This window comes from Camellia sinensis, chromosome 13 (genome assembly GCF_055761805.1).
Source record: "Camellia sinensis isolate YWXY chromosome 13, ASM5576180v1, whole genome shotgun sequence".
NCBI classification, from domain to species: Eukaryota; Viridiplantae; Streptophyta; class Magnoliopsida; order Ericales; family Theaceae; genus Camellia; species Camellia sinensis.
The window spans coordinates 78,279,304-78,290,464 of record NC_138973.1 but is presented as its reverse complement, the minus strand read 5'-3'; the positions used below and the strand labels follow the sequence as shown (position 1 = coordinate 78,290,464).

The following is an 11,161-nucleotide window of genomic DNA, read 5'->3' as shown; positions in this document are numbered from 1 at the left end:
TTACATTTTTCTTGTCTAGACAAATATGATGCAATGGTATTTTGACACAATCCCATCCCAACCAATTTTTTAAGTAGGTTTTATTTTTATTTTTTTGATTTTTTAAAAATAATTTATAAAAAAATTAAATATTCATACTATACCTAACTAAACAAAAACTTAAAATTAAATATATATATATATATATATATATATATAATTCACTCTACATTGAAAAATAAAAATCACTTGGTTGGGATTATTGTTTGAAAGAAATAATTACTTGAATTTTTTTTTTTTTGGGTCATCAAACCACTGGTCTCTCTCTCTCTCTTTCCATCTTTTTCATTCTCTCATCTCTCTTATTTGTGATATTCCAATCCAGAACCTTCTCATCACCAACCCCCTTACTCTCTCTCATCAGTGACTGTGAGAGTCTCTCTCTCACTCTCTCTCTGCGTTGTTCTCTTCGATGAGCAAGGGACTATCAACAGGGCTCTCTTCTCGTCACCGATCCCCATCACTTTCTCTCTTCTCGTTGTTGATCGGTCTCTCACAGTCGACATCCTACCCCCCTCTTTCCCTCCATCTCTTTCATCTCTCTCCGGTGAACATCAGTTGACGAGGATCTAACATCACAAACCCCTCTTCGATGAACATCAATCAACAAGATCAAAGATCACAAACCCTCCTCGCAGATCACAGCCCTATTCGTAGATCACATATCACAAACTCAAACTCGTAAGCATATTGAAATACAAATATTTCTTGTTTAAAATTTACTTTAGATTTTGGAATCTTTGCTTGAGATTGCTTGAGATTGTTGTTGTTTGGTTGAGATTTGTTGAAATTTGTTTGAGATTACTAATAACTTTTTTGAAATTGATTGTTGCTGTTGTTTTTGGTGAATTTGTTTTTTTTAAAAAAAATTGTATGATGCATTTATGTATTTAAGCAGAATTTAGGGGATAGTAGGATGTTTGATAGATTCATGAATGGAGTATACACTGAGTTTTCGATTGGTTTGTCAAACATGTGGATTGGCCATCTCATTTGCAGTCAAGTACAACCAATGCTTGTGATTTTTATCTCATACATACAAGCATTTTCACATTTTATTGGAACTAAACCAATGTAGTTTGTTGGAGGGTCTGTAAAAAAATTAAATCACCTACATGAATTTAAGTCTATTGAACATATACAAACTGCCAAAACATAGGTGGTCACCCCAATCAGGAAGAGCTTTCATCAGTCCAGTTGTTCAAGATAGAAGCAGGTGCACCCACTAGAGAATACCACCCCATATATTTTTTCCTTTATGGCAGAACCAGTCCAAGTTTGTGCGAGAGCTTATTTAATCTATACTGAAATTACAAATAAATTTTCCTGTTTGCATTGCAAGATCTATGCTTTAAAATCCTTTTAACAACAAAGTTCATTCAAACAGTTTAACAACGAAAAAAAAAGAAAAAAAAAGAATAGTATATTCTTATTGACACTCTTCCATGACAACAACATGTCTTTGGCCAGTTTCCTTGTACGAATTGCAGCACCCCTCATCAATTTAAGTGACCTACTCACCTTTTTTTTCACTTGGAAAAGAAAAAGCACCAGAAACTTCAAAAATAAAACTATAAATATGACAAAGATTTTGGGGCCTATAGTTACCCACCATTCCCGGCCAAACCTCTTTTCATGCCATCATTACAGCCAATGACCCCAAATCAAGGAAACCCTTTGGGGAACAGGCAAGGTCAATAATACCGCTAGCTTTTCATCAGCTTTAATTATCCTATGAGTGATGCTGTGCCCAAAATCCACGTAACTAAGTTCATAAATTGATCTGTTAAAACCTATCACCTACTTCACCCACTTAAACCTACTCCACTAAACCTAACCCACTACACCACTACCACCTCACCTACTCCACTAAACCTAACCCACTACACCACTACCACCTCCACTTCACCTACTCCTTACCTACTACACACTCACCCTCTTCTATATATAGGAATCATGAATCATTGTAATAGATATCAATATAAATCAATCAATAATACATACAGTTTATTCTCTCTCTATTTCTCTTTATACATTAAATTTTACATGGTATCAGAGCAAGGTTAAGACCTTAGTATTTCTCGCTTCACCGGCAGGCGGCAACCTCGCCTTGGCCGCCCGCCGGACCTCAACCTATTCCGCTTATTTTCTACACATACCTTGACTTCTTCAACATTTTCTTACACCCCTCCTCCGCTATGTCGGCGGCGGCACCCGCATCATCGTCTAGCCTCTATCGCCGTTCATCTCGCCTCTCACATATCCGTGGTTGTACTCTTACTCGTCGTCGTCGTTGGCGTTTCTGGCGCTGCTTTTCTGCTCGTCACTGCTGTTTTTTTTTTCCCGATTTGCTCTCTCTCTCTTAGCCATGGATTTGGGTGTGGGGTGTAGAGCTGTGGCTCTGTTGTTGGTAGCCATGTTTGCTGGCTTGAAGGTTTCAATGGCAGCAGTGTACAAGGTTGGGGACTCCGCTGGTTGAACCATCATTGGGAATATTGATTACAAGGCCTGGGCTGCTTCCAAGACGTTTCATGTTGGAGATGTCATCATTTTCGAATACAATTTTCAATGTCACGTGTTGCAAGTGCCCCACAAAGAATACCAAGCCTGCAGAAGTGTAAGACACTAACATGCATCTTCACATACAGCTTGGGTAATGTGTAACTATCAAAAGCACAAGCTTCTTGGACATCCCTCTCTCTCTCTCTCTCCATGGACCCAACATCATCATCATGCACCCACTCTATCTCCCTCTCTCTCATCTTTTCCCACTTTCAAACCCACTTTAATCATATCTCTCCTTTCTCTTAATTTATTTCATCCACGTTCTTTCACCCTTTTCTTTTATTTTAATATATATATATATATATTTTATTATAATATATTTTCCCTATCCCTTGTTAGTAAGCATCACCCGTTTTCTATTCTCTTATTATTATTTATTTTATATTCCACCAAAAAAAAAAAAAAAAATCACACTGCTGTTTTTTCTTATCACCCATCCACAAATATTTTTCTCTATTTTCTTTATCCATTATTTTCTTTTATTTTATTTTTCTTATTAAACAAAACAACACCACAAAATAACACCAACAACATTCCACAACCTTGTCATTTTATTCATATCAGGGGATCAACCCCGATCACACTTTTACATCAAAAAAAAAAAAAAAAAAAAACCCACACAAACAAAAACAAAACTACCACACCCACAGTGGGATTTTTCTTCTCTACTCAGCCGCCGGTCTTTTCTTCTTGCCTCCGTCCTGGGTGGTCCTTGCCGGTGTTGCCTCCGTGCTTCCTAGACCACCAAGCAAGTTGCCTCCTCCCTGCTCCTCCACTACAGCATACGGTGGACCTCCAAATCGGAACATCACGGTGGCCTTCCGTTTCAGCTCCTTATTTTCCGCCTTTAGCACACTTAACTCTGCTCGCGCATCCTTATACATGCGTTGGAGCAGAGCCAGTTGGGCGTTTAACTGCTGCACCTCATTTGTCCTACTCTGCAGCCGGTTCGACAAATTTGTAACCGCAGTCATGGTTTCTACACATGACTTTAATGTATACTGATTGGCCTCCACATCCGACTGCACTGCCATTCTTTGCTCCACCGACCGCATCGGAAAGTTCGACGGAGCAAAACCAGAGGTGTTTGGTTGAGGTTCACGGGCCTCCGCACCAGTTATCTCTCTTGTTGACTCGTTGAGGTCGGGAAAGAGAGTGAGTAGACCACAGGATGAAGAGGCCATATTCTGGGTGGCTGAACGGGAAGAAGAGGCCATGTTTTTTGGGTTGCTGAGTGTTTCAGTGAAATAGTAATTTCAGACTGATAATGTTCGGAAGGGGAGTGTTTCAAGATTTGCAGCTCTTAGAGGCAATCTCTCAGAAAAACAAATATCTCTCTCAGAAAATGAAGAGTTTTTCAGAAGTTTTTTCCCAGGTTTTTTTGTCTTCGCTTCTGCCTCAAGCACAGCCTCCGCATTGGTTTATATCGACACTGACGACGCGGCCGACACGCCACTCTGTCGCTCACGTGCCTCGCCGCGTCTCCGGCTCACCTTTTGATGGCTCGACGCTTTCTGTCGGGCACGACTTTTGATGAAGTGGGCGCGCCTTTTGAGGGCGCAACTTTTGATGGCACGTTTTTTTATGGATTGGGCACGCATTTGATGGCACATCTTTTTATGGATTGGGCACGCCTTCTGATGGCACGCCTTTTGAAAGATTGGGCACACCTTTTGAGGGTGCGACTTTTTAGGGGTCCGACAAGACTCTGTAAACTGTCCCGACATTGATTCCGGTTAGCTCCTTCATGGGTCCGACAAGACTCTGTAAACTGTCTCGACATTGATTCCGGTTAGCTCCTTTATGGGTCAGACAAGACTCTGTAAACTGTCCCGACATTAATTCCGGTTAGCTCCTTTATGGGTCCGACAAGACTCTGTAAACTGTCCCGACATTGATTCCGGTTAGCTCCTTTATGGGTCCGACAAGACTCTGTAAACTGTCCCGACATTGATTCCGGTTAGTTTCTACAAGGGTCCAGCAAGACTCTGTAAACTGTCACAACAACTGTCACAACATTGTCTGCTATAACGGTCCGACATGACCCCATAAACTGTCTTCTACATCGGTCTGACACCACCATACAGTGTCCTCTACAACGTTATGACACCCCCATACAGTGTCCTCTACAACGTTATGACACCCCCATACCGTGTCCTCTACAACGTTATGACACCACCATCCAGTGTCTTCACCAATGGTCTGACACGACCATACAGTGTCACCTATCCTCTTTTATTTTTATGTATTTTCTTGTTTTGTAACTCTCTCCAAACTCAAGTTGGTTAGTTCCTATCCCCCTTGAGTTTGCGGGGGGCTGTTAAAACCTATCACCTACTTCACCCACTTAAACCTACTCCACTAAACCTAACCCACTACACCACTACCACCTCACCTACTTCACTAAACCTAACCCACTACACCACTACCACCTCCACTTCACCTACTCCTTACCTACTACACACTCACCCTCTTCTATATATAGGAATCATGAATCATTGTAATAAATCAATAAACATCAATCAATAATACATAAATTTTTACATGATCTACAAAATGTTTTCCAAATTTGAATAAAGAAAAAATATCATTTCAAAGTTCAAATGTCAATGAAACAGATTTGCACTTGTACTAGTTTTTAAGAAAAAAGAAAACCTGCCAATGCCATATTCCAAAGAAAAATCTACTTCATGATGATTTCTTAGATTTTGAGGACTAACATCATTGAGAAGATCTGGTGTTGATTCAATTTTATGTTACCCACCATGAAGCTCATTTCCCAATTTTGAAACCTTAGAACTAATTTTTAGGACTGGCATCCTAATTCGGGTAGTTTTAGGACTTGCAAATGAATCATTGAGCCTCTTCTTGTTCTTCTAAATGTGTTTTCCAATCATTGCTCGATACTGCTCCTTTGTAATATGCACATTGTAATTGCCATTTTCGTCCTCATCACAACTATATGCTTAAATTATAATGAAGAAAAAGTTGTAGACAGTGATGCAACTCCATGTCCTGGTATAACAAGGGCAATATTGTCCTTTTATTTATTCAATATGGTGGAAAAACTGTTGTCCAATCATGCAGTCAATTTCTAAGTGTGTGTGCATTACTCTCTCTGTTAAAATGCATTGAAAAAAAATGATTATTTCTCTTTTTAGTCATGAACACAGGGTTTAAGTGTTGCTTTGGAAGTTCAAAGAGTGTATGTGTTTTCAAGGTAAACCACATGGGAGTAAAGTGAAATTAACCCAAAAAGATTCTCCCAAGTTGCTTTATTTAAGGTTTCAGGTTTTCTTATTACCCCAATAAACATTCTTTCAAGTGGTCCTTGTACAATAGCACCAATTGACTGGAACAAATTAGTCATTAATCTTTGCAAATAACTGATTAGATTGACCACTTCTCTCATCTCATACATTAAATGGTGGTGCCTCACATTCTCATGTTATTAACTTGTACCTTAATATTATGCAACATCTATGAGCTTTTGCTAGTGTTTCTCAATGTTTAATCTTCTTTGTATTTGTTGTTCCATCTATATGTTGGACATCTAGGGCGGATTATAATCCAGATCAGTATTTATGGGAAGAGGATTTTACTCTTGCGGCAGAAAGTACAAAAGACAGGACCTTGAGGCAAGTATGGACATCCATTACCAAACTTTCAACTTCTATTGCCACTACCTATTTACAATACACATTTTGTTTCATATTTATTATGGTTTAAGCTTCGCAAACTATATATTATTTCAAATTTGCAGCTAAGGAATCAAAGAGGCCACACCTTGCAATGCAGTCATTATGTGGGTTCACCTTTCCCAGAGGACACTCCTCTACCTTGTGTTGTATACTGCCATGGAAACAGGTTTGTCATAATCTCAATTTCATCTTTTAAGATTCCAAACCTCTCTCTCTCAAACAAATCATTTTCATCTTTTCCGATTCCAAACCTCTCTCTCTCTCTCTCTCTCTCTCTCTCTCTCTCTTCTCTAAACCCTAACCTAAGTCTTCTACATATCCTTCGATCGGTCGACACTATCTCCATTCTTCGATCGGCGAAGAATGATGAGCGGCGGCAGTGGTAGCGAATGAGTTCAATCTCAAATCCAAGTCTACAATCGATATTGAGTTCGCTAGCAAAAGATTGAATGTTGATGGCAAAGTCATCAAAGCTTGGATTTTGAACACTGCTGCTGGCCAAGAAAGGTAATTTTTAGTTTTAATTCATGATATGAGTTGGTTTGATTAGAATTTAATTGGTATGAAGAGATCTGAAGTGTAAGGAATATAAAAAAAGTTGCACTTTTTATTGGGGTTTTTCTCGGAAAATGCCTTTCAAAGTATTTTCTCGGGAAAATTAGCAGGTCACAATTTTTCATTGCAATGTTCTGGTCTTGGACTTACTGGGTCAATGGGATACCAACTTGCAAGTTTGACAGCAGTAACCAATTTGTAAGATCAATAGCCTTCTAAGATGATTTGCTGGTGTTTTCATCTTTCTGTTTGATAATCTTGATGTGGTGATTTGATGAATTCTGTAGTTATATAAACAATAATAATCTTGGAAACTAGATACCTTATCAGCATCCTCCAAACTGCATGCAACTGTATTTTTAATACCTACTGATTTTTCCTTCTGTTCTATTTCAGTCCTTAATTTCATTTATCAAAAAATAAAAAATAAAATAAAAATTGCGCCCTTTAATTTTCTTATGGTGGTTTCATTAGCAATCCTCTTATAATGCAGAAACCTTGCTGGAAATGGCTTCACTGGTGGCATCCCTTATTCAATATCTTAGATGACTTCCCCAAAATACCTCTAAGACAAGCATCCGAAATTTGATTTTTATTGTTCATGTCAAAACTATTTAAAACTTCACACTTAACCACTGGTTGTTACATTGTGCTTTGATTGTAGAAATGTTGGTCACAATCAACTTCAGGGCCAAGTGAATGACATGTTTGGTGAGCTTTCATCCCTCTCCACATTGTAAGTTTACCCTCCATCACCTTTTTTCCTTGTGGAGTTCTCTCAATTATGCATACCTTGACATAGTTGAGGCGTTATCAGCAGCATTGTCTTTCATTATGATGTACAAGACTAAATGATTATAGTGTTTAGCCTTTTTTTCAATTCTTAAACACTTTGGTAATCATTACTTTCCATGCCACAGATGAGAAGCTTTATTTTGTGTTTTGTTTATTTTTTTGGGGCACAAATCAATATTGGTTGTTATAGCATTCTAAAGTATGTACTTTAGAAAATGTTACACGTGCTAACTAGCTCTTCAAAAGGTAATGTGGGGTGGGGTGGGAGGGGGGAAGTAATTCAACCTCTGAAAACTTTTTGTTTTGGGCCTTTTGTATTATGTAGTTTCCATGGATTGAACTAAGCATTACAGTTTTTTTGTCCATCCTGGATATTGCCTGCTAAGATTTGATAGACGGCTCATTGGGATAGATGTGGATGAATAAATAATACGCCCCATAGACACATGTAGGAAGTTTTCTCCCCATGCCTTTCTTTGTTCATGGTTCAATGTTCTAGTGTCTAAGGAGCCATTTTCAATATGTAGAATAGTAATGGGGTACCATGATTGTTTTTATGTACACTAAGGGGCTATAGGATGTTAAATTACTTATTTCCCTGTTGAGGTACGTTCTATGGTAAAGCCTTCAACTTAACTTAAATGTAACATTTTTGTTCACAAACTTCGTGTACTCGGAAATAATTTGGTTGAACTAAAAAGACATAGGAAGTAATTAGATGTTTTGATAGGAGTTATTTAGGTGAAGAAAGACATGATTAATCGTGTTGAACCTATAATTGTGTGCTTTGATTTGTTCATTTGAGTTCTTGTTTGTATAAGGGTGGCAACCCCTCTGATGTTGTTTCTTTAATCAATTATTATTTATCAAAGAAAAAAAATTCAATTTTTATTTGAAGACATATTTCCACTTGCTTTTAGTACATCTATGAAGAACAGCACTGTGACGTTTCTGACTTCAACTCAATAGTTATGAACTGCACTATGACGTTTGTGACTTTGGCTGAAGTTTTTAGAACTCCAAACTAAGGGTGGTTTGGGTATGACTTATTTAGTGACTTATTGGCTGTTTACGAAAATACATGCACAAAAGTAGAGAATTGATGTGATAACTTGTAGTAAATAAGCCAATAAGTAGCTTATTTAGGTGGTACCCAAAATAGTTGAGACTTCTTGGCTATTGGAAATTGGAATATGTATATAGTGTTGAGCTTCCCCTTGCACTGCTATTTTGGGGGTCCTTTACTTATTTTAGATCTCTAAATTCTTATTGATTTTGTTTTTTGGACAGACATATACATATGGCAGTGTAATGAACTTTAGTTAGTATTGGCATAATTGAATGTTAACCATAGCATAACTTCTCTCCTTGTGTAGCAGGTTTTCTCTCCTCTGTTTCTTTCCATTATTTTCCCTTCATTTCTCTTTTTTATACTCTATCTACTTACTCTTTGTTTCTTCTTCTCCCTCTCTGGTTCTTCTTTGTATTTCTTCTCTGCTGCTTCTGCTTCTATTTCACTTTTCTATTTCCCTTTCATCCTTATATAAGGTAACCTTTATTGCCTATCAATTTATTACAAGTTCTTTTTCTTTGTATGTTTTTCCTTGTAGGTTGTTTTGTATTATTGCATGATGCTACTTTTTCAATTTTATCAAGGTTTCTTGTTATTGATGATGTAGTTTCAGTTGAGCATGGTCTAAATAGCCAATTTGTAGCCATAACATCTAAATTCAAACTTGACCACCAATTTAGTATACTAGCCTATTGCGTCCAAGGAATTTTTTTTTTCCTTCATCAAAATGGCTAAAATGTTTTTGTTTCCTAGGAAACCAACTTGAAACATGAGTGCAACTATGAAATTCTAACTTTTCCATTGAAGCATAACAAAACATCTAATTTAAAAATAAATAAAAAAAATCTTAGAGATCAAGCAGTAGATCATTCAGGAGAGATAAATACTATATGTTAGTAAGTGTTTTTGTTCCTGCTTTTGTTCCTAACATAAAGTTTGGCTATAGTGATGGATCAATACACATCATTGGTATAATGATTTCATTAATAACATCTTAATTGTTCTCAACTTAGTTGCCTTCAAACAGTTCAGAACTTGAAAGTGATTTGTTGCGTTTAGAACTTGTGTCAAGAACTTACTATTTTTAGACTGTTAGAAGGAGATGAGTTTTAAATTTTACTTCACTGTGAGGGAGAGAAAGATGAGAGGGATGAAAGGTGCTTGTCACTAGGTATTGGGGTTGGGTTTGGCCATGTACGATGGTGACCTGGTGGACTATGTCTATGAGGTTACTGAGTCACCCAACCTGGGTGTTTGGGGAAGTGGCTGCTGGGTTTTGTTTTAGAGGTGGTTGATAGCTATGGTGGCCCATGAGGCTATTGGTCAATGGTGGCGTGTGAGGTGTGGGAGGAAGTAAGAAGAAGAATGGAAGAGAAGAGTGGGTCTGCTACTGTAGAAAGGAGGGAGAGGGAATGAAGAAGAAAATAATAGAAAAAGATAAATTAAAAATGGGGCAAAAGCATTATTATATATATTTCTTACATTCACACATGCTCAATTTAGTGTGTGGTGTACATGCATGGTTAACTAAACCAGAATTCGCGACTTTTGCACTTCACTTCAAATTTCAAGAGGGTTATGTATATATTTTTAAACATGAAGGAGGTAAAGTGCTTTTGGACAAAACCATAAAGGGGTAAAATGTAATTAACCCAAATTGGTTAGAGGTCTTATTGTGTTTTTATTTCAATATCTATTCACGTGTGTTTGTTTTTGTTTTTATGGTTGCTTGCATGCATGTGTTTTGACCTTTTACCTCGTTGAGGTTAAAAAATAAAATAGGAAAATATTTAGATTTAAATAAAAGTGCTGATTAGTTTGTGTCAAAAAGGTTCTATGATTCTCTTTGGTTCTTGTTGACATTAGTGTTAGTGATACATGGTATTCCTGCACTCTTTTGGCATCTTCTGGCATCTTCTGTTATCCGTGTTACTTATCATCAAGGATAACCTCAACTCTTTGAAGTTTTGGATTGTTATATGCATTTCTATTAAATTGGTTTATACAATAAAATTATTTATATATGAGTTTAAATGTAATTGACAATATATTAATGTTTTCCTTATTTATTTTCTTTGCAGATTGATTTTGATGACGTCGGGAAGTATACTTGCAAATCAAGATCAAGTGTTGAATTTATTTATTTTTATCTGAACTGATACTTAGTTCTAGTTGCAAATCAAGATCGTGATGATTTTTTTTGTGGACTCCACGTTAGTTCATTTTGGGATTTGCTATAATGTTTTTTTTGTTATACTTAATGGATTATTATTAAATTTGTTTAATGAATATATTTTGATTTATAATATAAATTGTTTAGTGAATTTTTTTTGTGAAGTGTTGTATAATAGCTAGTGGATTTCTTAGTACAATTGAAAGGCTATTGGGATATGAGCAGTGATATTTGTGAAATAATAATTTAAATTGAAATATA

At 36.9% G+C, this 11,161-nt stretch overlaps 2 long non-coding RNA genes across 3 annotated transcripts; one reads left to right on the top strand and one right to left on the bottom strand.

Annotated features, from left to right (window-relative positions):
• Window positions 1–311: 311 nt before the first annotated feature.
• Window positions 312–10,844, top strand: LOC114306028 (uncharacterized). Of its 2 annotated transcripts, XR_014349074.1 has the most exons (6): window positions 314–720; window positions 6,162–6,246; window positions 6,368–6,471; window positions 6,668–6,812; window positions 7,354–7,596; window positions 10,809–10,844. It is a non-coding gene; the product is annotated as an uncharacterized LOC114306028 (long non-coding RNA). The 2 variants fall into 2 exon arrangements; XR_014349073.1 differs by lacking the exon at window positions 10,809–10,844 and having other exon boundaries at window positions 312–720; window positions 7,354–9,443.
• On the bottom strand, window positions 4,838–5,147 carry LOC145806230 (uncharacterized). The gene is made up of 2 exons (XR_014349075.1): window positions 5,037–5,147; window positions 4,838–4,994 (listed from the first exon to the last, which is right to left on the bottom strand). It is a non-coding gene; the product is annotated as an uncharacterized LOC145806230 (long non-coding RNA).
• Window positions 10,845–11,161: the final 317 nt, after the last annotated feature.